Source organism: Schistocerca gregaria, chromosome X (assembly GCF_023897955.1).
Source record: "Schistocerca gregaria isolate iqSchGreg1 chromosome X, iqSchGreg1.2, whole genome shotgun sequence".
Classification (NCBI taxonomy): domain Eukaryota; kingdom Metazoa; phylum Arthropoda; class Insecta; order Orthoptera; family Acrididae; genus Schistocerca; species Schistocerca gregaria.
In genome coordinates, this window is record NC_064931.1 from 773,112,689 (window position 1) to 773,139,545 (window position 26,857).

The 26,857-nt window shown below is 46.4% G+C and overlaps 1 protein-coding gene across 3 annotated transcripts in view; it reads left to right on the plus strand.

Moving 5' to 3' along the window:
- The window catches only part of LOC126299177 (UNC93-like protein), a 400,303-nt gene that overhangs the window by 72,311 nt on the left and 301,135 nt on the right, over positions 1–26,857 (plus strand). Inside the window, exon 1 of one of the 3 annotated variants that reach the window (XM_049990945.1) lies at positions 18,153–18,239. The exons of the other annotated variants lie outside the window; for them this stretch is intronic. The gene's annotated coding sequence lies outside the window, so the exon portion shown is untranslated. Of the gene's footprint in view, positions 1–18,152; positions 18,240–26,857 lie in introns of those variants that run through there. 3 annotated transcript variants of the gene reach the window in all.

Genomic DNA, 26,857 nt, shown 5'->3' on the forward strand with positions numbered 1-26,857 from the left:
TTTCCATCTAGTCGGGGTCATCTCATTGACCAGTTTATTACCGACCACGACTTGTGCCTTCTTAACGATGGCTCCCCTACCCATTTCAGTGCCGGTCATGGTAGCTTTTCTGCCATTGATCTTTCTCTCTCTTCTCCCTCCCTCCTCCCTTCCCTACAATGGTCACCGCACGACGACCTTTGCGATAGTGACCACTTCCCGTTGATTCTCTCGCTCCCTTCCCGCTCCCCCATGGACAGATCACCTCGTTGGTCCTTCCAACGTGCCAATTGGCCTCTGTATACTGCACAGGTCGTTTTTTCTCCCTCATTGTCGGATGGTATTGATGATGTCATACGTGACATGTCTGACGCGATTGTTCACGCTGCTAGCCTTGCTATCCCGCGCTCATCTGGACCATTTCGCCGCCGGCAGGTCCCTTGGTGGAGTTCGGACATTGCCGTTGCCATCCGTGATCGCCGTCGAGCTTTGCAACACCTTAACAGGCATCCATCCGTTGCCAATCTTATTACCTTTAAACGCCTTCGCGCAAGGGCCCGTTACTTAATCAAACGGAGCAAACGGATGTGTTGGGAACGCTTTGTTTCTTCCCTCGGTTCTGCTGTCCCTCTGTCGCGGGTATGGGTTACACTTCGCTCTCTCCAAGGTTGCCATCGGCAGTCTACCCTCCCGGGTCTTCACCTCCCGGATGGCCTTTGCACGGACCCGTTGATTCTCGCGGAAAACCTTGCGACCCATTTTGCAACAGTGTCGGCATCAGCCTCCTATCCGGCTGCTTTCCTTCCCCAGAAACAGCGGGCCGAAGCTTCCGCCTTATGTTTTACCCCCAGCCAGTCAGAATCATACAACGACGCTTTTACTGAATGGGAACTTCTTTCCGCACTCTCCTTTTCTCATGATACGGCCCCTGGCCCAGACTTCATTCATAACCAACTGCTTCAACATCTCAGTGCTCCACAACAGCGACATCTTCTCCGGGTATTTAACCGTATTTGGCTCCAGGGTGACTTCCCTTCTCAATGGAGGGATAGCATCGTGGTTCCCGTCATTAAGCCCGGTAAGAACCCCCTGTTCGTCGACAGCTATCGGCCAATTAGTCTGACGAACGTTGTTTGTAAGTTACTTGAACGGATGGTAGCCCGTCGGCTCACTTGGGTCCTCGAATCTCGGCGTCTGTTGTCCCCTTACCAGTGTGGCTTCCGAGAGGGACGGTCTCCGATCGATCATTTACTTCGCTTGGAATCCGCAGTTCGGCAGGCCTTTTCCCAGCGCCGCCATTTGGTTGCTGTATTTTTCGACCTTCGCAAGGCCTATGATACGGCTTGGCGCCATCATATCTTACTTACACTTCATGAGTGGGGTCTTCGGGGCCCACTCCCGATTTTTATCCGCCAGTTCTTGTTTCATCGTTCGTTTAGGGTTAGGGTTGGTACAGTTTTAAGTTCTCCGCGAACCCAGGAGAATGGCATCCCTCAGGGTTCCGTATTGAGTGTACTTCTGTTCCTCATTGCTATAGATGGACTTGTGGCCTCCGTCGGTCCTTTGGTCACTCCTGCTCTGTATGTGGATGATTTCTGCATTTGGGTTAGTTCCTCTTCGATGGCCGCTGCAGAGCGTCAGCTCCAGGGTGCTATACGGCGTGCCTCTGCATGGACCATCTCACACGGATTTCAGTTTTCTCCTTTAAAATCGCGAGTGGTCCACTTTTGTCGCCGTGTGACAGTCCACCCCAATCCAGAGCTCTATCTCAATGCACAACGATTACCTGTGGTCCCACAGTTTCGTTTCCTTGGCCTTCTTTTCGACAACAAACTCACTTGGCTGCCTCATATCAGACGCCTGAAGATAGGATGTTTCCGTAAACTAAACGTCCTTCGCTTCCTTGCCCACACCTCTTGGGGTGCTGACCGTTCCACTCTCCTCCACCTTTATCGGGCCTTAGTGTTGTCTCGCTTGGACTATGGTTGTCAAGTTTACGGTTCAGCTGCCCCTTCTACATTGCACCTCTTGGATCCGGTCCACCATCGTGGTATCCGTTTGGCCATCGGTGCCTTCCCGACTAGCCCTGTAGATAGTCTCCTGGTTGAGGCTGGGATCCCCCCCCTTTCCGTTCGGCGCTCCCAGCTTCTGGTTTCGTATGCAATCGCTGTCCGTTCCTCTCCCACTCATCCTTCCTATTCTATCCTGTTCCCTGCCCAAGGAAGTCGCCCACCTGACTCCCGCCCTCGGGCGGGTTTACCGGTTGGGCTCCGCCTAGCGTCTCTTCGCCGTGATTTTCAGCTTCCTTCCTTTTCCTGTATCCCACGTTCCCTCCCCAACACACCTCCTTGGTTAGTTCCTCGGCCCCGAGTTCGGATGGATCTCTGCCGAGGTCCGAAAGATTCCGTTCCCCCGATGGTGTTCCGTTGTTTTTTCCGCCGCATTTTATCTGAGTTTCGGGATGCTGTTGTTTTTTACACTGATGGCTCTAAATCTGCTGATCGTGTGGGCTATGCCTTCACCTCCTCTGTAGGCATGGAAAATCATCTCCTGCCAAATGCATGTGGGGTGTTCACTGCAGAATTGATGGCGGTCTCCCGGGCCCTGGCCTTTATTAAACAGTCCAAGCTCAATCGCGTTTTGTTATGTACAGACTCAATGAGTGGCCTTCAGGCACTTGACCAGTGTTTCTCCCGTCATCCCTTGGTCTCCTCCATCCATGACCATCTCGCTGATCTCCACCATGCTGCTTGTTCTGTTAGCTTCCTTTGGGTCCCTGGCCATGTGGGCATCCAAGGAAATGAGCTTGCTGATCGTTTGGCTGGGGGAGCAGTCACTTACCCCCCATTCCCTGTCACCCCTCCTGTGGCGGATTTACGGCTTCATCTCAAATCCCACTTTGCGCAATCATGGGCCACATCCTGGGAGGCTACCTCCTTGTCTAATAAACTTCGTGCGATTAAGGTGACACCTGTCCCATGGCGTTCTTCCTTACGCCTCTCGCGAAAGGACTCAACCACCCTCTGTCGTCTTCGCATCGGCCATACCAGGCTGACCCATGGTTTTCTTTTGCGTGGTGAGCCACCCCCACTTTGTGGTTGTGGAGCTTCCCAGTCAGTGGCCCACATTTTGGTGGAATGCCCCCTTCTTTTAGCTCTGCGTACTAAGTACAGACTTCCCTGCACTTTACCCTTAATATTAGCAAACGATTCCCGGATGGTTGAACTGGTTCTCAGTTTCCTCCGTGAAAGTGGTTTTTATTCTCAGTTTTAAGGATTTTCATCTCCCTCTGGAGTAGGGGCAGGGCGGTGAGGGTTGGGATGTCTCCCACTGTAGGCTGTGCTTGGAGATTCCTGACTCCCCTCCCTGGCCATGTTCCTTCTCTTTTCCCTTTTACTGTTTTTATCGCTTTTTAGGTTTGTTTAATCCCTTTTACAATCCGCCCTTTTACACTCTGGCGGTTGAACGCTTTTAAATAGCATGTGGTCTTGCTTGTACTGCTTCACAGGTGGGATATTTCCTCTCTTGAGTTTGCCCATTTACTGACTTCCCTACTTGTGTTTTTATCATTGACGACACAATTGCACTTTTTTAGCCTTTTACCTTTTACCTTTTACCTTTATCGTTTTTTGACTCTCCTGAGCTGTCCCTCTGTCGGAACTGACCGTCTTTGTAACAAGGGACTGATGACCTTGCTGTTTGGTCCCTTCAACCCCAATCAACCAACCAACCAACCGACTGGGTGGAACGTAGTTTTCAATTCGTTCACGAGATCCAAAAGGTTGCCTAGATTAATTCCATGTATTGTTGATTTTGGGAAAGCCATTGCTACAACATAGTTTCTCCCAGCGTATAAAATTTTCATACGACTTACTGGAATGCAGTTGATTGATTGTCTTATAGAAGCGCCGATATTTCGACATGCTGCACGCTGCAGCTGGCCTACTAGGGCGCGCCATCTAATAAGTTTTGCGCAGACCGTAGTGCTCCACTCAGTCCACTTAGCCGGAACCAACAACCCCACCCCCAGTGCAGCTCTTATTCTACGTGGCTGAGGCCGCGGGCTCTGTTGCCCTTGCAGCACGACGGGAAGAGGAGACTAATGGATATTTTTTGTCTTCTTTCTTATGTAAATGGGAGCTGTGTCATACTTATAAAACTATTATACTTCAGACTGTAAATGAGAAATTATAAAACGGAAAAAGAATTGAGACAAGAAGAGCGATAAAAGAAGATAGGACAAATCTACATGTACATCCATACTCCGCAAGCCACCTGACGGTGTGTGGCGGAGGGTACCTTGAGTACCTCTATCGGTTCTCCCTTCTATTCCAGTCTCGCATTGCTCGTGGAAAGGAGGATTGTCGGTATGCCTCTGTGTGGGCTCTAATCTCTCTGATTTTATCCTCATGGTCTCTTCGCGAGATATACGTAGGAGGGAGCAATATACTGCTTGACTCCTCGGTGAAGATATGTTCTCGAAACTTCAATAAAGGCCGTACCAAGCTACTGAGCGTCTCTCCTGCAGAGTCTTCCACTGGAGTTTATCATCTCCGTAACGCTTTCGCGATTACTAAATGATCCTGTAACGAAGCGCGTTGCTCTCCGTTGGATCTTCTCTAGCTCTTCTATCAACCCTATGTGGTACGGATCCTACACTGCTGAGCAGTATTCAAACAGCAGGCGAACAAGCGTAGTGTAACCTACTTCCTTTGTTTTCGGATTGTATTTCCTTAGGATTCTTCCAATGATTCTCAGTCTGGCATCTGCTTTACCGACTATTAACTTTATATGATCATTCCATTTTAAGTCACTCCTAATGTGTACTATGAAACGTCCCCTTAGAAAAATTGTACACGACTGTGCTTAAACTGAAACACAATATTTTTTAGCGCAACGCAATCTGACTTTCAAAAATCCCTACGAAAGAATGGCCCTGACTAACAATAACCTATACGTTTCACAAATCACTTACCTCACAAAAACCTTCGTTACTCAAGCTACTGCAATACAGCGAGCGCCACTACTGCCAGCTAAATAAAAGATTCAAACTACTGAAGGCACTAACTACTGATAGGCATAGTTAGCAAATGAAAGATTTTAATAGAGAACAAACAATGTATTTACCTCACTAGTCATAATATATATAGCAGTTCATGACACCAATTCTTACAAATTTCAAAACTCCGCCATCTCTCTCCCGACGTCCACCACTGCTGGCGGCTCACCTCCAACTGCGCAACGCTACGCGCTGTTAGCATCCAGCTGCCGCTGCCCAACACTACAATGGCAGACAACAATGCAAACCAGCCACAGACTGCGCATAGCACAGCCAGTGATTTTTCATACAGAGCGCTACGTGGCGTTACCAATAAGAAAATGTGAACAGCCTACTTACAGTACTCCCAGATAATTTATGGAATTAACTGCTTCCAGTTTATGACCTGCTATGTTGTAGCTAAATGATAAGGGATCTATCTTTCTATGTATTCGCAGCACATTACACTTGTCTACATTGAGATTCAATTGCCATTCCGTGCACCATGCGTCAATTCGCTGCAGATCCTCCTGCATTTCAGTACAATTTTCCATTGTTGCAACCTCTCGATACACCACAGCATCATCTGCAAAAAGCCTCAGTGAACTTCCGATGTTATCCACAAGGTCATTTATGTATATTGTGAATAGCAACGGTCCTAAGACACTCCCCTGCGGCACACCTGAAATCACTCTTACTTCGGAAGACTTCTATCCATTGAGAATGACATGCTGCGTTGTGTTATCTAGGAACTCTTCAAGCCAATCACACAATTGGTCTGATAGCCCATACGCTCTTACTTTGTTCATTAAACGACTGTGGGGAACTGTATCGAACGCCTTGCGGAAGTCAAGAAACACGGCATCTACCTGGAAACCCGAGTCTCGTGGACGAATAGCGCTAGCTGGATTTCACACGATCGTCTTTTTCGAAACCGATGCTGACTCCTACAGAGGAGATTTCTAGTCTCCAGAAAATTCATTACACTCGAATATAATACGTGTTCCAAAATTCTACAACTGATCGACGTTAGAGATATAGGTCTATGGTTCTGCACAACTTTTCGACGCCCCTTCCTGAAAAGTGGGATGACCTGTGCCCTTTTCCAATCCTTTGGAATTCTACGCTCTTCTAGAGACCTACAGTACACTGCTGCAAGAAGGGGGGCAAGTTTCTTCGCGTACTCTTTGTAAAATCGAACTGGTATCCCATCAGGTTTAGCGGCCTTTCCTCTTTTGGGCGATTTCAATTGTTTCTCTACCCCTCTGTCACCTATTTCGATATCTACCATTTTGTCATCTGTGCGACAATCTAGAGAAGGAACAACAGTGCAGTCTTCCTCTGTGAAACAGCTTTGGAAAAAGACATTTAGTATTTCAGCCTTTAGTCTGTCATCCTCTGTTTCAGTACCATTTTGGTCACATAGTGTCTGGACATTTTGTTTTGATCCACCTACCGCTTTGACATAAGACCAAAATTTCTTAGGATTTTCTGCCAAGTCAGTACATAGAACATTACTTTCGAATTCACTGAACGCCTCTCGCATGGCCCTCCTTACACTACATTTCACTTCGTGTAATTTTTGTTTGTCTTCAAGGCTTTGTCTATGTTTATGTTTGCTGTGAAGTTTCCTTTGCTTCCGCAGCAGTTTTCTAACTCGGTTGTTGTATCACGGTGGCTCTTTTCCATCATCTACAAATTGAGTAGTGGAGGTCCCTTTAGCTACGCTGCCCAGGGAAGAGATCTAGAAATGTCATCTCGAGTCCCACAACCCCGTGCAGTGCCTCCCAAGATTACTTACTGAGGTATGTTGGATCGCTAGTCTACTTCATTCTAGGTTCTACTTGGTGTTTGCATACTGTGTGATAAATGACTACTATTGATGTATGTTGTGTATGCTGCACACTTATTGATTGGTTGATTTGGGTTCAAAATGGTTCAAATGGCTCTGAGCATTAAGGGTCTTAACTTCCGAGGTCATCAGTCCCTTAGAACTTAGAACTACTTAAACCTAACTAACCTAAGGACATCACACACATCCATGCCCGAGGCAGGATTCGAACCTGCGGTCGCGCGGCTCCACACTGTAGCGCCTAGAACCGCTCGGCCACTCCGGCCGGTGATGGATTTGGGGAAGAGGACCAAACAAAAAGGCCGTCGGTCCCACAGGAATAGGAAAAGATGGAGAAGAAAGTCGGCCGTGCACTTTAAAAGGATCCATCCCGGCATTTGCATTAAGCGATTTAGGTGAATAACGGAAAACCTAAATCAGGACGGCTGGACGTGGATTTGAACCGTCGTCCTCCAGAATGCGAGTCCAGTGTGCTAACGACTGTGCCACCTAGCTCGGTTGTTCTTTAACCACGCTATGCGCTAAAAATCTGTGTCATTACAGTAACAGGTTTCACGTGGCGCCTGATACAATAATCGTCAACGGTTATATAACATACGGCTATGTGGTTTGATCGGTGTTTAATGCTCTTATAGTTGGATGTCTACCTCATCTTATTCGTGTGTTATGTCCACTGTTTCGGTGTTGGAATATTCCGTTGTACTGGGCTTGTCATCTGGACTAACTCAGTCGTCTCCTCGACGACTGCTACGATGCTTGTAAGGCCTCTTCTGTTTATAGATCGTGCATTCTGTTTTGGAGGTGTGGCCTGTTAGTTCATTTAATTTTCCCCATTTGTGTAAGTCCCTGATTGTTAGTTATTTTGTTGTGATTTCCAGTTTAGTTTCATCGCTCGAGTAGTACTCACGAATAGGTCGTATTAGCGTTTTATAAGCGGTCTCCTTTACAGATGAACCACATATTCCCAAAATTCTACCAATGAACCGAAGACGACTATCCTCCTTCCCCACAACTGCCATTACATGCTTGTCCCACTTCATATTGCTCTGCAATGTGACGCCCAAATATTTAATCGACGTGACTGTGTTAAGTGCTACACTACTAATGGAGTATTCAAACATTACAAGATTCTTTTTCCTATTCATCTGCATTAATTTAAATTTATCTATATTAAGAGTTAGCTGCCATTCTTTACACCAATCACAAATCCTGTCCAAGTCATCTTGTATCCTCCTACAGTCACTCAACGACGACACCTTTCCGTACACCACAGCATCATCAGCAAACAGCCGCACATTGCTATCCACTCTATCCAGAAGATCATTTATGTAGATAGAAAACAACAGCGGACCTACCACACTTCCCTGGGGCACTCCAGATGATACCCTCACCTCCGATGACCACTCACCATCGAGGACAACGTACTGGGTTCTATTATTTAAGAAGTCTTCGAGCCACTCACATACTTGAGAACCAATCCCATATGCTCGTACCTTGGTTAGGAGTCTGCAGTGGGGCACCGAGTCAAACGCTTTCCGGAAGTCAAGGAAAATGGCATCCGTCTGATACCCTTCATCCATGGTTCGCAAGATATCATGTGAAAAAAGGGCGAGTTGCGTTTCGCAGGAGCGATGCTTTCTAAAGCCGTGCTGATACATGGACAGCAATTTCTCTGACTCAAGGAAATTCATTATATTCGAATTGAGAATATGTTCGAGAATCCTGCAACAAACCGATGCTAAGGATATTGGTCTGTAATTTCGAGGATCCGTCCTTCTACCCTTCTTATATACAGGCGTCACATGCGCTTTTTTCCAGTCGCTCGGGACTTTACGTTGGGAAAGAGATTCGCGATAAATGCAAGCTAAGTAAGGAGCCAATGCAGTAGAGTACTCTCTGTAAAACGGAACTGGAATCCCATCAGGACCTGGCGATTTATTTATTTTCAACCCATTCAGCTGCTTCACAACCCCAGGGATGTGTATCACTATGTCCTCCATACGGGAATCTGTACGAGACTCAAACGGTGGTATGTTTGTACCAACCTCCTGTGTGAAAAATTTCTCAAATGCTAAATTTAAAAGTTCAGCATTCGTTTTCCTATTCTCCGTTGCCAGGCCAGACTGATCAGTGAGTGACTTGATGTAAGCCTTTGACCCGTTTACCTATTTTACTTAAGACCAGAATTTCCTTGGGTTTTCAGCAAGATCTTTTGGTAAGGTACGACGGTGGTAGTGGTTGAATGCTTCGCGCATCGCTCTTTTTACAGCAGTACGAATCTCTACTAACTTTTGCCTGTCCTCATACTGCCGATCTTTTTTGTACCGCGAGTGCAACTGGCTTTACTTCCTGGGCCATCTCCGAGTTGCACTGTTAAACCACGGTGGGACTTTTCCGCCCGTAACCCACTTTTTCGGTAGTTGCCGCCCGCAGGAAGCGATACGCTCTATAGGTCCACTAGATACTGGCCATGACCAATGAGGAAATGAACAATGCCAAGAGCAAGATTGGCATATTCATCCGTAACCTTCCCCTGATGTTGGGCAAAAGAGGGGTGCACTCTATGGCCTTTATTACTTTGGTCCCACTCCCGCTGCCAGACACACAAGCGCCAAGTGTTTAGCTGACGTTTGTGTTCGATGTCTTATTTCCACTGCAAGGCGCAGATGCTACTAGACACATGCAAGGAAATTTAAATCCTCGGTAGGTTGGGCTACGCCGGCCTACGACCATAAAAGCCGCTTCACATAGTCTATATCAGTGACGCGACAGTTCCGTAAGTGGCCCGTAATTGTACCGCCCATGATGCCACAGTGACGTCTATTCATAGCGGCCTGGATGGCGAAGTTCTCGGACGACGATCTCACACTGGTTGCTGCGATTCTGGATGAAGGAGAGGAAACACAAGTGAAAAAACGGAAGTGGGTTCTTCAGGCGTGGAAAAAGAGAGCAACAGAAAGGAAACTCGCCACTGTGTAGCCGGCCGGGGTGGCCGAGCGGTTCTGGGCGCTACAGTCTGGAACCGCGCGACCGCTACGGTCGCAGGTTCGAATCCTGCCTCGGCCATGGATGTGTGTGATGTCCTTAGGTTAGTTAGATTTAAGTAGTATTAAGTTCTAGGGGACTGATGACCTCAGAAGCTAAGTCCCATAGTGCTCAGAGCCATTTGAACCATTTTTTGCAACTCTGTACAGTAAATTGATGGACGATGGAACAAAGTTTTATGAATATTTCAGAATGTCAGAAAATTCATTCCTCTTACTACTGAACAAGTTGGAAGTTCATCTGAAAAAGCTAAACACACATCGGAGAAAAGCCAACACATCAATAGGAAGGCTCGCCGTTTGCTTGAGGTTGGTTAGTGTATAACTTTGACAGTTAATTGGTAACTAAATATATGAAATAAACATCCATCATTGACTGCTGTTGCATAGTATTGAGTGTTCTCTTCTGATTGGCGCGATACTGATTCATGACCACAAAGACCACATGTGAAATCTTTCTTTGTTACATACCTACCGCCTACCTTTTTTAAAGATGTTTGGCCAGTGGAGAGGCAATGAACGAGATTTCCCTTAGTTATCGCATGCGGCATAGTACAGTTCACAAGATAATACGAGAGACCTGCAAGATAATTACAGTAAATACGATGGATGAATTGACGTCTACTCCGACAGACGAAATCCGTAAGAACATCGCTAAAGGTTCTTATGAAATGTGCATTATAGGAACTTTGTATGAGAAACACTTTTCTATTCTAGTTCCTTCGAACACCGAATCACTGTTCTTTAATTATACAAGGAAATTCTCCATAAGTTTGTTTCCACTTGCAGGCGTTAAATGTAACTAATTTGCTCTTGATGTCTGGGCATTTAGGAAGAAAATGTTACAGCTATAGGCAGCACTCTGGCTGTAATCTTTTACGTAGGTGGTTTTATTCATTGATGTAAAATCAGGAATATACACGTATGTACTTCCCAGTTTTCATTTCTAATCGTATTTTATTAAAAAAATGGCACTGAGCACTTTGGAACTTAACATATGAGGTCATCAGTCCCTTAGAACTTAGAACTAATTAAACCTAACTAACCTAAGGACATCACACACATCCATGCCCGAGGCAGGATTCGAACCTGCGACCGTAGCGGTTGCGCGGTTCCAGACTGTAGCGCCTAGAACCGCTCGTCCACAGGGCCGGCGTATTTTATTCTGTTCTTCAGCTCTGTGTCCATGTACCCATCAGGGTAGACGAGAGCGCTAATGTTCTGCTTCCTGGACTCCGGTAGGCGCGCCGGCCCCTGATCGAATCCGCCCGGCCGATTAACGACGAGGGCCGGTATGCTGGCCAGCCTGGATGTGGTTTTTAGGCGGTTTTCCACATCCCACTATGTGAATACCGGGCTGGTCCCCAAGCTCCGCCTCAGTTCCACGACTCAGACATTTGCAAACGTTCGCACCATTTCATGACTTAAACTAGCCGCAGACAGCTGGGGTACACTACTTCCTTCTCTGGGGGTTCGCCGTGGCGTCAGGAAGGGAATCCGGCCACCCTCTGCAATTAACACTGCCAAATCCATACTAATAAACCCGAACCCGCGTTGGAGCGGGACAAAGGCCCTGAGAAAGGAAGAAAGACAGAAAGAAAGAAAGCTCTGTTTCCATGTACTTGGGGTTGCAGAGACCATACAACAGAGGATAGTTGCTCACTAATTCAGCAAGTTTTTCGTCATCCATGTTTATGATGATAAACTACTACAGGGCGGCAACAATAACAACCTGACCGCCGGCCGAAGTGGCCGTGCGGTTCTAGGCGCTACAGTCTGTAGCCGAACGACTGCTACGGTCGCAGGTTCGAATCTTGCCTCGGGCAGATGAGTGTGACGTCCTTAGGTTAGTTAGGGTTAGTTAGGTTTAATTAGTTCTAAGTTCTAGGCGACTGATTACCTCAAAAGTTAAGTCGCATAGTGCTCAGAGCCATTTGAACAACCTGACCGTGCCGTGGCCATGAAGTGAGAAAATATCGTCCGCACTAAATACGGCCATCACTGTAGCCGTCAGCGGGAGCACTGTTAGCATTGTCCTTTAAATTCCTAGAACAATATCCTAAAACGCGTCGGCGGTATAGCGGACCGGTCACGGCAGTGCTGCGTCACTGATGTCTGTGAAGCGACCTTAATGCGGCATACGCAGAATCCTCCCGACCCTGCCCCGAGCACACACGCAAGCTTTAACTCTGTCTCACTGTTCTTTGACCTGGGAGATCCCAAGTAGAATTAAGCAAAACCTACGTTTCCCTTAATAAGGTCAGTTGCTAATTTAGTCTCAACAGCTTTGTTAATAACACCACCCCAACAGCTGGAAGTGCAAGCGAGTATGACCGCAAGGCAATGTTCTGCGGAACCAGTATTGCCCGGCTGTTAGAAGTTGTGTAATGTTTATGCTCTGTAAACTGCTCCTCCAAGGTCCTGATGGTCTGATCTGTGTGACGGGATAGGGAAGGCAGTCACATTATGCAAACTAAAATCATCCTTTATAGGACATAAAAGGGCAAAAATCTGAGATGGAACATACTTCACACCGTGTTTTCTTAGAATACGGTAATTTCGGTTGGTGATGCTGCAAATCTAGCTGTAAGAGAGTCATATACAAAGTACGAATTTATCGGAAAAATCCTAGAGACGAGCAACTCATCGGCTGGGGAGGCCACTTTGTAATTCTTCTTTCGACCACTTCTTGAGAACTGTAGGTTGTTCTGGGATCATTACCTAGCTGTATTAAGGGAGGGGGGAAAGAAACGGGTATTATATCCTCCAATTTACATCGCGAGTAATGGTCAGAGGCAAATATTAAAGAAATTTTGGCGAATAGCGAGGAGTACTGAAAATCTCTTGTCCCAGGTACCATTCGCGAACAGATATGAAATTGGTGAAATAGGCGATAAATAAAATATCTAATTACAGTGTTTAATCTAGGGAAGTGGTCCAGTGGTAAGATTCTGCTTCTCGAATTCGAAAAGACTGGTTGCATTTACCACATGGCCACCAAGTGACCAGCTAAACTGACTGCCATACCGGGACACGAACCCAGAACTTTAGCTTCTCGCGTGTAAGACCGCAGTACTAATCATGTGAGGTGGGCGGGAGGAATTGTGAATTATGTGAAGTCTGGGAGGTAGGAGAGACGTGCAGTAAAGGTATGGGAACCCTGCTTGGACAGTTTAGCCGGTAGAGCATTTGCTCACGAAAGGCAAAGGTTCCGGGTTCGAGTCCCGTAACTTTTAACAGAATCAACAGAAAAGGTAAATTAATTAAGAGTGAGTTACGTTTGCGCTTTTCCAGCAAAATTAGTGTTAGAATAATGTCCCGCTGACTGGGACATCATTAGAGACGAAGCATAAAGCTGGAACGGACAAGGACGAACTGAAATTTGAGTCCTACTGTTCCTGTATTTGTCTAATCTCTTCACTCTTAAGTACTTTACTCGTTTGCAGTAATTGGAAACTTATTTGCAGTATCATTGCTTTCTGAAGATCTAAAAGTCTGACAATCTCTCTCTGACAGGAACAGAACATTATGATCATACAAACAGTAGTATGTCTGCCAAAAGTTGGGACGCAAAACTTTGAAAATTCGTCAAGGCACTGGTTCTGCAAGTACACTCCTGGAAATTGAAATAAGAACACCGTGAATTCATTGTCCCAGGAAGGGGAAACTTTATTGACACATTCCTGGGGTCAGATACATCACATGATCACACTAACAGAACCACAGGCACATACACACAGGCAACAGAGCATGCACAATGTCGGCACTAGTACAGTGTATATCCACCTTTCGCAGCAATGCAGGCTGCTATTCTCCCATGGAGACGATCGTAGAGATGCTGGATGTAGTCCTGTGGAACGCCTTGCCATGCCATTTCCACCTGGCGCCTCAGTTGGACCAGCGTTCGTGCTGGACGTGCAGACCGCGTGAGACGACGCTTAATCCAGTCCTAAACATGCTCAATGGGGGACAGATCCGGAGATCTTGCTGACCTGGGTAGTTGACTTACACCTTCTAGAGCACGTTGGGTGGCACGGGATACATGCGGACGTGCATTGTCCTGTTGGAACAGCAAATTCCCTTGCCGGTCTAGGAATGGTAGAACGATGGGTTCGACGACGCTTTGGATGTACCGTGCACTATTCAGTGTCCCCTCGACGATCACCAGAGGTGTACGGCCAGTGTAGGAGATCACTCCCCACACCATGATGCCAGGTGTTGGCCCTGTGTGCCTCGGTCGTATGCAGTCCTGATTGTGGCGCTCACCTGCACGGCGCCAAACACGCATACGACCATCATTGGCACCAAGGCAGAAGCGACTCTCATCGCTGAAGACGACACGTCTCCATTCGTCCCTCCATTCACGCCTGTCGCGACACCACTGGAGGCGGGCTGCACGATGTTGGGGCGTGAGCGGAAGACGGCCTAACAGTGTGCGAGACCGTACCCCAGCTTCATGGAGACGGTTGCGAATGGTCCTCGCCGATACCCCAGTAGCAACAGTGTCCCTAATTTGCTGGGAAGTGGCGGTGCGGTCCCCTACGGCACTGCGTAGGATCCTACGGTCTTGGCGTGCATTCGTGCGTCGCTGCGGTCCGGTCCCAGGTCGACGGGCACGTGCACCTTCCGCCGACCACTGGCGACAACATCGATGTACTGTGGAGACCTCACGCCCCATGTGTTGAGCAATTCGGCGGTACGTCCACCCGGCCTCCCGCATGCCCACTATACGCCCTCGCTCAAAGTCCGTCAACTGCACATACGGTTCACGTCCACGCTGTCGCGGCATGCTACCAGTGTTAAAGACTGCGATGGAGCTCCGTATGCCACGGCAAACTGGCTGACACTGACGGCGGCGGTGCCCAAATGCTGCGCAGCTAGCGCCATTCGACGGCCAACACCGCAGTTCCTGGTGTGTCCGCTGTGCCGTGCGTGTGATCATTGCTTGTACAGCCCACTCGCAGTGTCCGGAGCAAGTATGGTGGGACTGACACACCGCTGTCAATGTTTTCTTTTTCCATTTCCAGGAGTGTACTTTATACATTCGTGGAGGTAAGTTCCACAGATAATTTTTCGCTAGATTAGAAGGGTTTTTATAGGATATGTACTGGCGCTCGATAGCATCCCATTGGTGTGAGGTAGGAATATACAGGGTAGTCAAAAAGTCAGTATAAATTTGAAAAATTGAATAAATCACGGAATAATGTAGATAGAGAGGTACAAATTGACACACATGCTTAAAATGACATCTGGTTTTATTAGAACCAAAAAAATACAAAAGTTCAAAAAATGCCGACAGATGGCGCTTCATCTGATCAGAATAGCAATAATTAGCATAACAAAGTAAGACAAAGCAAAGATGTTCTTTACAGGAAATGCTTAATATGTCCACCATCATTCCTCAATAATAGCTGTAGTCGGGGAATAATGTTGTGAACAGCACTGTAAAGCATGTCCGGAGTTATGGTCAGGCATTGGCGTCGGATGTTGTCTTTCAGCATCGCTAGAGATGTCGGTCGATCACGATACACTTGCGACTTCAGGTAACCCCAAAGCCAATAATCGCACGGACTGAGGTCTGGGGACCTGAGAGGCCAAGCATGACGAAAGTGGCGGCTGAGCACACGAGCATCACCAAACGACGCGCGCAAGACCTCTTTCACCCGTCTAGCAATATGGGGTGGTGCGCCATCCTGCATAAACATCTTACTTTCCAGCAGATGTTTATCAGCCAGGCTGGGGATGATGCGATTCTGTAACATATCGACGTACCTGTCACCCGTCACGGTAGCAGTTTTTCTGTCCAGTGTGATCTGTTGGAAATTTTGTGAACTTTATTTTTTTTTGGTTCTAATAAAACTCCACGTCATTACAGGTATGTGTGTCAATTTTTAACTCTCTATCTACATTACTCCGGGGTTTAATAAGTTTTCAAATTTATACTGACTTTTTGATCACCCAGTGTATCCAGCAAATTTTGTTCTACGAAATAACCTGGGTTTCAGCGCTATGTATGCTCAGCAGTAGCGTACACATAATAGTTTGTGTCGGTCTTCTGTAGCAGTTACAGGTAGCAAATTGGAGGCCGGAGATACGGTACTTAAATAAACTCCATTTCTTTCGACGTGAAGCATTTTTCCATCTGAAAAAGGAAGATAATGATGCAATCGCCTAGAAGTTTCCTTCCACCGCATCCATAAGTGCTAATCAGATGATGGGGTAACCGAGACGACTCAACACCGTAATAGGAATGAGACGCGACCTTTCACGTTACAAAAGGTGTCCGCGATTTACTGATTAGTATAAAGCTTACATTAAGGATTTTTATGTATTTATTTTTTGACGGGGGAGGAGATTTACGTAACTACCATAGAGACGACTGTTCGGAGAAGTACCGAGCGAGATGGAGCAGTGGTTAGCTCACTGGACTCGCATTCGAGAGGACGACGGTTCATCTACATCTACATTTATACTCCGCAAGCCGCCCAACGGTGTGTGGCGGAGGGCACTTTGCGTGTCACTGTCATTACCTCCCTTTCCTGTTCCAGTCGCGTATGGTTCGCGGGAAGAACAACTGCCAGAATGCCTCCGTGCGCGCTCGAATCCCTCTAATTTTACATTCGTGATCTCCTCGGGAGGTATAAGTAGAGGGGAGCAATACATTCGATACCTCATCCAGAAACGCACCCTCTCGAAACCTGGCGAGCAAGCTACACCGCGATGCAGAGCGCCTCTCTTGCTGAGTCTGCCACTTGAGTTTGCTAAACATCTCCGTAACGCTATCAAATGGTTCAAATGGCTCTGAGCACTATGGGACTCAACTGCTGTGGTCATTAGTCCCCTAGAACTTAGAACTACTTAAACCTAACTAACCTAAGGACATCACACACATCCATGCCCGAGGCAGGATTCGAACCTGCGACCGTAGCAGTCGCACGGTTCCGGACTGCGCGCCTAGAACCGCGAGGCCACCGCGGCCGGCCGTAACGCTATCACGGTTACCAAATAACCCTGTGACGAAACGCGCCACTCTTCTTTGGATCTTCTCTATCTCTTCCGTCAACCCGATTTGGTACTGATTCCACACTGATGAGCAATACTCGAGTATAGGTCGAACGAGTATTTTGTAAGCCACATCCTTTGTTGATAGACTACATTTTCTAAGGACTCTCCCAATGAATCTCAACCTGGTACTCGCCTTACCAACAATTAATTTTATATGATCATTCCACTTCAAATCGTTCTGCACGCATACTCCCAGATATTTTACAGAAGTAACTGCTACCAGTGTTTGTTCCGCTAACATATAATCATACAATAAAGGATCCTTCTTTCTATGTATTCACAATACATTACATTTGTCTATGTTAAGGGTCAGTTGCCACTCCCTGCACCAAGTGCCTATCCGCTGCAGATCTTCCTGCACTTCGCTACAACTTTCTAATGCAGCAACTTCTCTGTATACTACAGCATCATCCGCTAAAACTCGCGTCCGGCTTTCTTGATTTATGTTTTCCGTGATTACCCTAGGACGCTTCAGACAAATGCCTGGATGCTTCTTTTGAAAGGGGACACCCGATTTCCTCTCCCAGCTTTCCCTAATCCGAGCTTCTACTCCAATAATCACGTTGTAGGCGAGACATTAAACAGTAATCTCCTCTCATCCTGTGCTCGGAAAATGTCTAAGGTGGCGATGATACCTGAAAACCGCCTGAGAAACACTAGGTGCTAGTAGAGACGCTTATTATATTCCGTTCCTGAGTGCCGCTACTGCGCCGTTTTCTTACTGACTGCCTGTCGCTTGTCTCTTCATGCGTTATCTGAAACTGAGTGGAATGCTGTATGGCAGGTCACGTGCTTTCGTGGGTGTAAGAGGCACGCAATAAGTGCGAGGCTTGCAACAGACTCAAAGCACGACAAAGGAACGCCACATACGTTCTTTTTTGTGTCTCAGCCTTCCTTGATATGTTTTTCGACCTTTGTGGTTAGGACAAAACTCGTTAATTTTTTTGTGCTGTCCCAAATACATCAATTTTCTCGTTCGAACGAAAGGTAAGAGAAGTATAATTATGTTAGAAATAAGCATCATACAAAGTCTGCTTTGTGGCTTCATGTCCTAAAGGAAACAAGAAAAATGTTGCATGTCTCACATTCTCTTGGAAGACTTTCCATTCAACGTCACTATTCGATTTGCGTGTCAAGTTCACTGTATATTTACGCGAGCAGTTTCTCACTTGGGCCCAGTAGCCTGAGTGGACCCGTGTCACGCATTTCCAGCACTCTCTGTCCAGGGGCGACCACTAACAATCCAACCAGGGACCTACACGTAAGTAACCAGTAGCCCTAACCACTAGACGAAGAGTTTTCGTGTCGTAATCAACACAGTGTGCTTAATGCTCACAAGGCTACTGTAGCCTCACCTTTTTTCATCAATTTCTTAAAAAATAAACAAACTCTTTTCCAACTACCTTCTGCTATCAGGAGAATGTTATCCATGTCTGGTTCTACCGCTGTAGTTCCCTTCTACCTCATTCTTTCCCTATCTCATTTCTGTACGAATTGTTTCGTATTCCGCCAGTTGCACTAACATAAGGATACACGTATTCGCTACGATGATGTCTTCAACAGTCTGTAACATTCCTACCACTCTACAAACTGTTGAAGCTTTCGAACAAACTTTTGGATTAAAGTTTTTCGCCGCGCGTGGTAGCCGCGCTGTCTTAGGCGCCTTGTCACGGTCCGTGCGGTTACCCCCGTCTGCGGTTCGAATCTTACCTCGGGCATGGGCGTGTGTTGTCCATAGCGTAATTCAAAGTTAGGGAAAGTAGTGTGTAGGCTTAGGGACCGATGACCTCAGTAGTTTGGTCCCATAAGACCTTACCACAAATTACCAATTTTCTAATGTTCTTCTCTTTCGTTTCTTACCCTGAATAGGAGTCATCAACGTGATCTAAAATGCTCATGGACTGCTAAGCTGTATTTCTGAGAGACTTTTTTTGTTTTACTGAGAATATAGATGATTTAAAATTTCTAGCAGAACTTAGAGCACAGTAATGTATACTTGCCTTTTCTTATATCTGTATTTACAACTCACGGTAGATGTAAATCACCGTATCTCCTCCCCACACCTCTGTACATTGCGTGGGAGGTTAAACCCTACCAGTATTATTGATTTTCTTTCCTATTCCATTCGCATATGGAGCAAGGGAAAAATGGCTGCCGGCCGGTGTGTCTAGGCGGTTCTAGGCGCTTCAGTCTGGAACCGTGCGACCGCTACGGTCGCACGTTCGAACTGCCTCGGGTATGGATGTGTGTGATGTCATTAGGTTTAAGTAGTTCTACGTTCTAGCAGACTTATGACCTTAGATGTTGAGTCCCATAGTGCTCAGAGTCATTTGAACCATTTTGAAAAATTACTATACAGCGCACCCCAGGAGAAATGGCCAATATACAGGGCTATGACAGGAAACACTATTCGAAGCTAAACAGACTAGTAAACATGAGCTCTAAAATGCATACATTAACAACTATGGGCACTTGGCCATCTTCGCTACTGTAAAACATCTCTCTTAATGAACAGATGCTTGTAGCTATTAAGGTATGCGTTTTAGAGTCCATGTTTACTAGACATTTTTGCTTCGAATGGTCGTTCCTGTCATATCCTGGAATACTAATCATTCCTCCTGGGACACCGTGTATAAAATGTGACAAAAGTCATGGGATACCTCCTAATGTCGTGTCGGACCTCCTTTTGCCCGCCTCGACATGGCATGGACTCGACATGTCAGTGGGAGTCCTCAGCAGAAATGCTGATCCATGCTGCCTCTATAGCCTTCCACAATTATGGAAGTGTTGTTGGTTCAGAATTTTGTCCACTAGCTGACACCTAGATTATATACCATAATAATCAATGAGATTCATGTCAGCCGATCTGGGTGCCCAAATCATTCACTCGAACTGTCCAGAATGTTCTTCAAAACAGTCTCGAACGGTTGTGGCTTGTCACCCATAAAAATTCCATCGCTGTTTTTGAACGTGAAGTCTATGAATGGCTGCAAATGTTCTCCAAGTAGCTGAACATAACCATTTGCAGCCCATGTTATGTTCAGTTGTACCAGAAAACTCAGTCCGTTCCACGTAAACACAGCCCACAACATTATGGAGCCACCGCCAGCTTACACAGCACCTTGTTGCAACTTGGGTCCACAGCTTCGTTGGGTCTGCGCCACATTCGAACCCTACCATCAGCTCTTACAGACTGAAATGGGGACTCATGTGACCAGGCCATGGTCGTCCAGTCTCTAGGGTCCAACCGGCATGGTCATGAGCTCAGGAGAGGCGCTGCAGGCAATATCGTGCTATTAGCAAAGGAACTCACATCGCTCGTCTACTGCCATAACCCACTAACGCCAAATTTCGCCTCACTGTTCAATCGGATTCGTTCGCGGTACGTCCCACATTGAGTTCTGCGGTTATTCCGCGCAGTACTGTCATGTCTGTCAGCACTGACAACTCTACGCCAACGCCGCTGCTCTCGGTGGATAAGCCCAAGCAGTCGGTCACTGCGTTGTCCGTTGTGAGTGGTAATGCCTGAAATCTGGTATTCTCGGCACACTCTTGACATTGTGGATTTCGGAATATTGAATTCCCCAGCGATTTCCAAAATGGAATGCCCCGTGTTTCCAACTACCATTCCGCGTTCAGAGTTTGTTAATTCCCGTTGTGAGGCCATAATCATGACGGAAACCTTTTCACATGAGTCACCTGAGTAAAAATAACAGCTCCGCCAATACTGCCGGCCGGGGTGGCCGAGCTGTCCTAGACGCTACAGTCTGGAACCGCGCGGCCGCTACGGCCGCAGGTTCGAATCCTGCCTCGGACATGGGTGTGTGTGATGTCCTTAGGTTAGTTAGGTTTAAGTAGTTCTAAGTTCTAGGGGACTGATAAACCCAGAAGTTAAGTCCCATAGTGCTCAGAGCCTTTTGAACCGCCAATACTGCCCTTCTGTACCACGCAAACGCGATACTATCGCCACCCGTATATTTGCAGATCGCTAACCCATGATTGCTGTCACTTCAATGTATGCTCCTGTAAGCGTCCTTATCTCTTATGTTTTCCTCGTGATCCCTATACGAGATACACGGTCACGACAGGATGATGTTCGCACAGTCAGCTTCGAATACAGGTTCTATAAATTTCTCGAGGGAAATCATTGGACTGTGTAGGCTCCTTTTATTTTTAAAATAAACACTTCATTTCATGATTTTTCGCTATTAGCAACTTACGCTTAGTTTGGCATTTTTAGGCTACCTCAGTCACAGTGAAAAAACTGTGATCACGTATCTTATCTTCAACACATTAGTGGGAGGAAGCTCCGTGCAATGGCATCTCTAATAAAGGCTACTTGTACTTATGAAAGTGATGTTAACGGGCACAACACAGATGTGAATTCTGTATGTAAAATGATTTTTAGACTTTTTTATTTGAAATATGAACTCCAGAATGAGATTTTCACTCGGCAGCGGAGTGTGCGCTGATATGAAACTTCCTGGCAGACTAAAACTGTGTGCCCGACCGAGACTCGAACTCGGGACCTTTGCCTTTCGCGGGCAAGTGCTCTACCAACTGAGCTACCGAAGCACGACTCACGCCCGGTACTCACAGCTTTATTTCTGCCAGTTCCTCGCCTCCTACCTTCCAAACTTTCGCAGGAGAGCTTCTGTAAAGTTTGGAAGGTAGGAGGCGAGGAACTGGCAGAAGTAAAGCTGTAAGTACCGGGCGTGAGTCGTGCTTCGGTAGCTCAGTTGGTAGAGCACTTGCCCGCGAAAGGCAAAGGTCCCGAGTTCGAGTCTCGGTCGGGCACACAGTTTTAATCTGCCAGGAAGTTTGAAATATGAACTATTAATTTTAATATTCGCAGGCAAAGTGACAGACTCGCGCTTTGGGTCCACTTTATCATTTTACATATGGAATTCACGTGTGTGTTGTGACCGTTATCACTATGTCTTAAGTAACATGTATTAGACAAATCATTAGAATAAGTTCCCTCCGTACTAATGTGTTGAAGATAGGTGACTACAGTTTTTCAATTTGACGGAGGTAGCTTGAAAATGCCAAACAGGGCAAAATCAGATAATAGTAAAAGAGGAAGGAAATAAAATGTTTAGTTAAAAAATAAAAATAGCCTACGCAGGACAATGACTTCCTTCAAGAAATTTGCAGCGGCTGTGGACTCATGTGCGCAAAAGACAATTCTCTAAATTTCTCCAGCAGTATTTCGAGAGATTTAGGACGTTTTTCTTCCAAGGATTCCCTTTTAAGTTGCACGAGAATTTCTGTTAAATTTTTCGTATTGCCTATGCCGAGTGTATAAGATGCCAGCAGCGCCCCTCTGAATTCATTCGACGTTCCTTGTGATGCCTACTTGATAAGGACTCCACGCACTGGAATAATGCTTTTAGAATTGGTCGCACTAGCGTCTTTCATGAGATTTCCTTAACAGGTGTGTTGTATTTTCCCAGAACCTTTCCAATAAATCGAGGTCTTCCCTTCCTTCGCTTTCTTTAATACTGATTTGTGCAATCGTCCCGTTTCGTATCACTTATTAATATCATCCTTTTGCCACGTAATATGAGCGAGATTTTCAGTGTCTACCTTGGAATCCGATTTATTGGGTTCTTTTTCTTTGTCATAAGCATTACCTTAAATTTAAAAAGAGCTGTCATTCTTTAAACCAAGTGGAATATTTGTCGAAGCATTCCTGCAAGTCTTTACGGTCGTCTAACGACGCTACTTTTTCTGTAGATCACAGCATTGACAGCGAATAATCTTATACTACTGCTTATCCTATCTAATAAATCAGTTTATCTAAACTGTTAATATTGGAGATTATGCTACACGTCCCTGGGGGACGTGCAATCGCTGTCAAATATAGCGTATTGGGCTCTATTAGTCAAATATTCCTCTAGATAATCAGATATTTGCGAAGCTACTCCTTAGTCGACGTTTTTGCGCAGTGTCGAACGTCTCTCGAAAATATAGGAGGATAGAATCTGTGTACGTGCAGTTTGGAAGATGTCGTGTGTAAACAAAGCAAGCTGTTATTCACATGAGTCGATTTTTGTAAATGCATGCCAATTCTTTGAGAGAAACTTGATTTGCTTCAAGTTTCTTATAACGTTTGAGCTTAGAATAAGCTCTACGATTGTGCAGCAGGCGGTCATCAGGTATAATACTGTCTATTCTACCCAGTAGCCTTTTTGTGAACAGGAGACACTCTGTCTCATTTTCAATCATACGGGACGATTCGCTAAGCAAAAGGTTCAAAAATGGCTCTGGGCACTATGGGACTTAACATTTGTGGTCATAAGTCCCCTAGAACTTAGAACTACTTAAACCTAACTAACCTAAGGACATCACAAACATCCATGCCCGAGGCAGGATTCGAACCTACGACCGTAGCAAGCAAAAGGTTCTCGATAAATATGAGCCAGAAGAAAGGACCTAATTCCGCGGTGTATTCAATGTAAAATTTGACTGGAATTAGGACAGAGCCTAGTGCGTTGTTCATTTTATGTAGTCCTACTTGTTTCTCAGTGCCGGGGATACTAATAGCTTTATCTATCATTTCTGAGTTTGTGCGTGCGTGCGCGTTTGTGCGATTAGCTTCGAAACCAGTTCTTAATAGAAAAAATGGGCATTTAACTCTACAAAAACTGTGCTATTTTAGATTTTTGGGGTCGCTGATTATGAATCTGAGGTTGCAATTACAAAACTCAAAACGACTGAACTAATATGGCGGATCAAAAATTATAGGTTTAGCCGATCTGAGTAAAACATCGAGATAATGTGTTCTGAGGTCGCTAACAACAAATTAGAAGTCTGTTTTTCCGTTTTGAAATGTTTTATTCAATATTTAACATTTTTCGATATTTTTAGGTTTCCAGAAGGCTTTAGACCCCGTTCCTCACAAGCATCTTCTAACCAAGATGCGTGCCTATGGAATATCGCCTCAGTTGTGCAACTAGATTAGTGATTTGCTGTCAGAAAGGTCACAACTAGTAGTAATAGACGGGAAGCCATCGAGTGGAACAGAATTAATATCCGGGGTTCCCCAAGGAAGTGTCATAGGCCCTCTATTGTTCCTGATCTATATTAACGACATAGTAGCCGTCTTCGATTGTTTTCAGGTGATGCTGTCATTTACCGTCTTGTAAAGTCATCAGATGACCAAAACGAATGGTAAAATGATTTAGATAAGATATCTGTATGGTACTAAAAGTGGCAATTGACCCTGAATAAAGAAAAGTGTGAAGTTATTCACATGGGTACTAAAAGAAATCCGCTAAATTTCGATTACGCGATAAGTCACACAAATCTGAAGGCTGTAAATTCGAGTAAATGTATGGAAGTGAAACATGGACGATAACTAGTTTGGACAAGAAGAGAATAGAAGCTTTCGAAATGTGGTGCTACAGAAGAATACTGAAGATAAGGTGGATAGAGCACGTAACTAATGAGGAGGTATTGAATAGGATTGGGGAGAAGAGAAGTTCGTGGCACAACTTGACTAGAAGAAGGGATCGGTTGGTAGGACATGTTTTGAGGCATCAAGGGATCACAAATTTAGCATTGGAGGGCAGCGTGGAGGGTAAAAATCGTAGAGGGAGACCGAGAGATGAGTACACTAAGCAGATTCAGAAGGATGTAGGTTGCAGTAGGTACTGGGAGATGAAGCAGCTTGCACAGGATAGAGTAGCATGGAGAGCTGCATCAAACCAGTCTCAGGACTGAAGACAACAAAAACAACAACAACAACAACAACAACTTAGAGATTACAATTACAAATAACCTAAATTGGAACGGTCATATACACTCCTGGAAATGGAAAAAAGAACACATTGACACCGGTGTGTCACTCACCATACTTGGTCCGGACACTGCGAGAGGGCTGTACAAGCAATGATCACACACACACGGCACAGCGGACACACCAGGAACTGCGGTGTTGGCCGTCGAATGGCGCTAGCTGCGCAGCATTTGTGCACCGCCGCCGTCAGTGTCAGCCAATTTGCCGTGGCATACGGAGCTCCATCGCAGTCTTTAACACTGGTAGCATGCCGCGACAGCGTGGACGTGAACCTTATGTGCAGTTGACGGACTTTGAGCGAGGGCGTACAGTGGGCATGCGGGAGGTCGGGTGGACGTACCGCCGAATTGCTCAACACGTGGGGCGTGAGGTCTCCACAGTACATTGATGTTGTCGCCAGTGGTCGGCGGAAGGTGCACTTGCCCGTCGACCTGGGACCGGACCGCAGCGACGCACGGATGCACGCCAAGACCATAGGATCCTACGCAGTGCCGTAGGGGACCGCACCGCCACTTCCCAGCAAATTAGGGACACTGTTGCTCCTGGGGTATCGGCGAGGACCATTCGCAACCGTCTCCATGAAGCTGGCCTACGGTCCCGCACACCGTTAGGCCGTCTTCCGCTCACGCCCCAACATCGTGCAGCCCGCCTCCAGTGGTGTCGCGACAGGCGTGAATGGAGGGACGAATGGAGACGTGTCGTCTTCAGCGATGAGAGTCGCTTCTACCTTGATGCCAATGATGGCCGTATGCGTGTTTGACGCCGTGCAGGTGAGCGCCACAATCAGGACTGCATACGACCGAGGCACACAGGGCCAACACCTGGCATCATGGTGTGGGGAGCGATCTCCTACCCTGGCCGTACACCTCTGGTGATCGTCGAGGGGACACTGAATAGTGCACGGTACATCAAAACCGTCATCGAACCCATCGTTCTACCATTCCTAGACCGGCAAGGGAACTTGCTGTTCCAACAGGACAATGCACGTCCGCATGTATCCCGTGCCACCCAACGTGCTCTAGAAGGTGTAAGTCAACTACCCTGGCCAGCAAGATCTCCGGGTCTGTCCCCCATTGAGCATGTTTGGGACTGGATGAAGCGTCGTCTCACGCGGTCTGCACGTCCAGCACGAACGCTGGTCCAACTGAGGCGCCAGGTGGAAATGGCATGGCAAGCCGTTCCACAGGACTACATCCAGCATCTCTACGATCGTCTCCATGGGAGAATAGCAGGCTGCATTGCTGCGAAAGGTGGATATACACTGTACTAGAGCCGACATTGTGCATGCTCTGTTGCCTGTGTCTATGTGCCTGTGGTTCTGTCAGTGTGATCATGTGATGTATCTGACCCCAGGAATGTGTCAATAAAGTTTCCCCTTCCTGGGACAATGAATTCACGGGGTTCTTATTTCAATTTCCAGGAGTGTAGATAATGTTGTGGGTAGAGCCAACCAGAGATTGCGAACCATTGGCAGAACACTTAGAAGGTGCAACAAGTCTGCTAAAGAGACTGCTTACACCACTCTTGTCCGCCCTATTCTTAAGTATTGCTGTGCGGTGTGCGATCCGCATCAGATGGGACTTACCGATGACAACGAAAAATTACAAAGAAGGGCAGCTCGTTTTGAATTATCGCGAAGTAAGGGAGATAGTGCCATAGACATGATCCGAGAACTGGAGTGGTAATCATTAAAACAAAGGCGTTTTCCGTTGCGACGGGATCTTCTCAAGAAATTTCAATCAAACATTTTCTCCTCCGATTGCAAAAACATTCTGTTGGCACCCACCTACATAGGGATAAATGATCATCATGATAAAATAAGAGAAATCAGGGCTCGTACAGAAAAAATTAAGTGTTCGTTTTTCCCGCGCGCCGTTAGAGAGTGGAACGGTAGAGACAGCTTGAAGGTGGTTCACTGAACCATCTGCCAGGCACTTTATTCTGAATAGCAGAGAAGTCATGTAGATGTGGAAGTCGTAGTCACATTTGTAACTATTTGTCGCTATGAGAAGGGTCGCTGTCAGGTTTCCACTGAGGGATGGTTCGAATCGAGGGTATTTTACTTAGTTGGCATC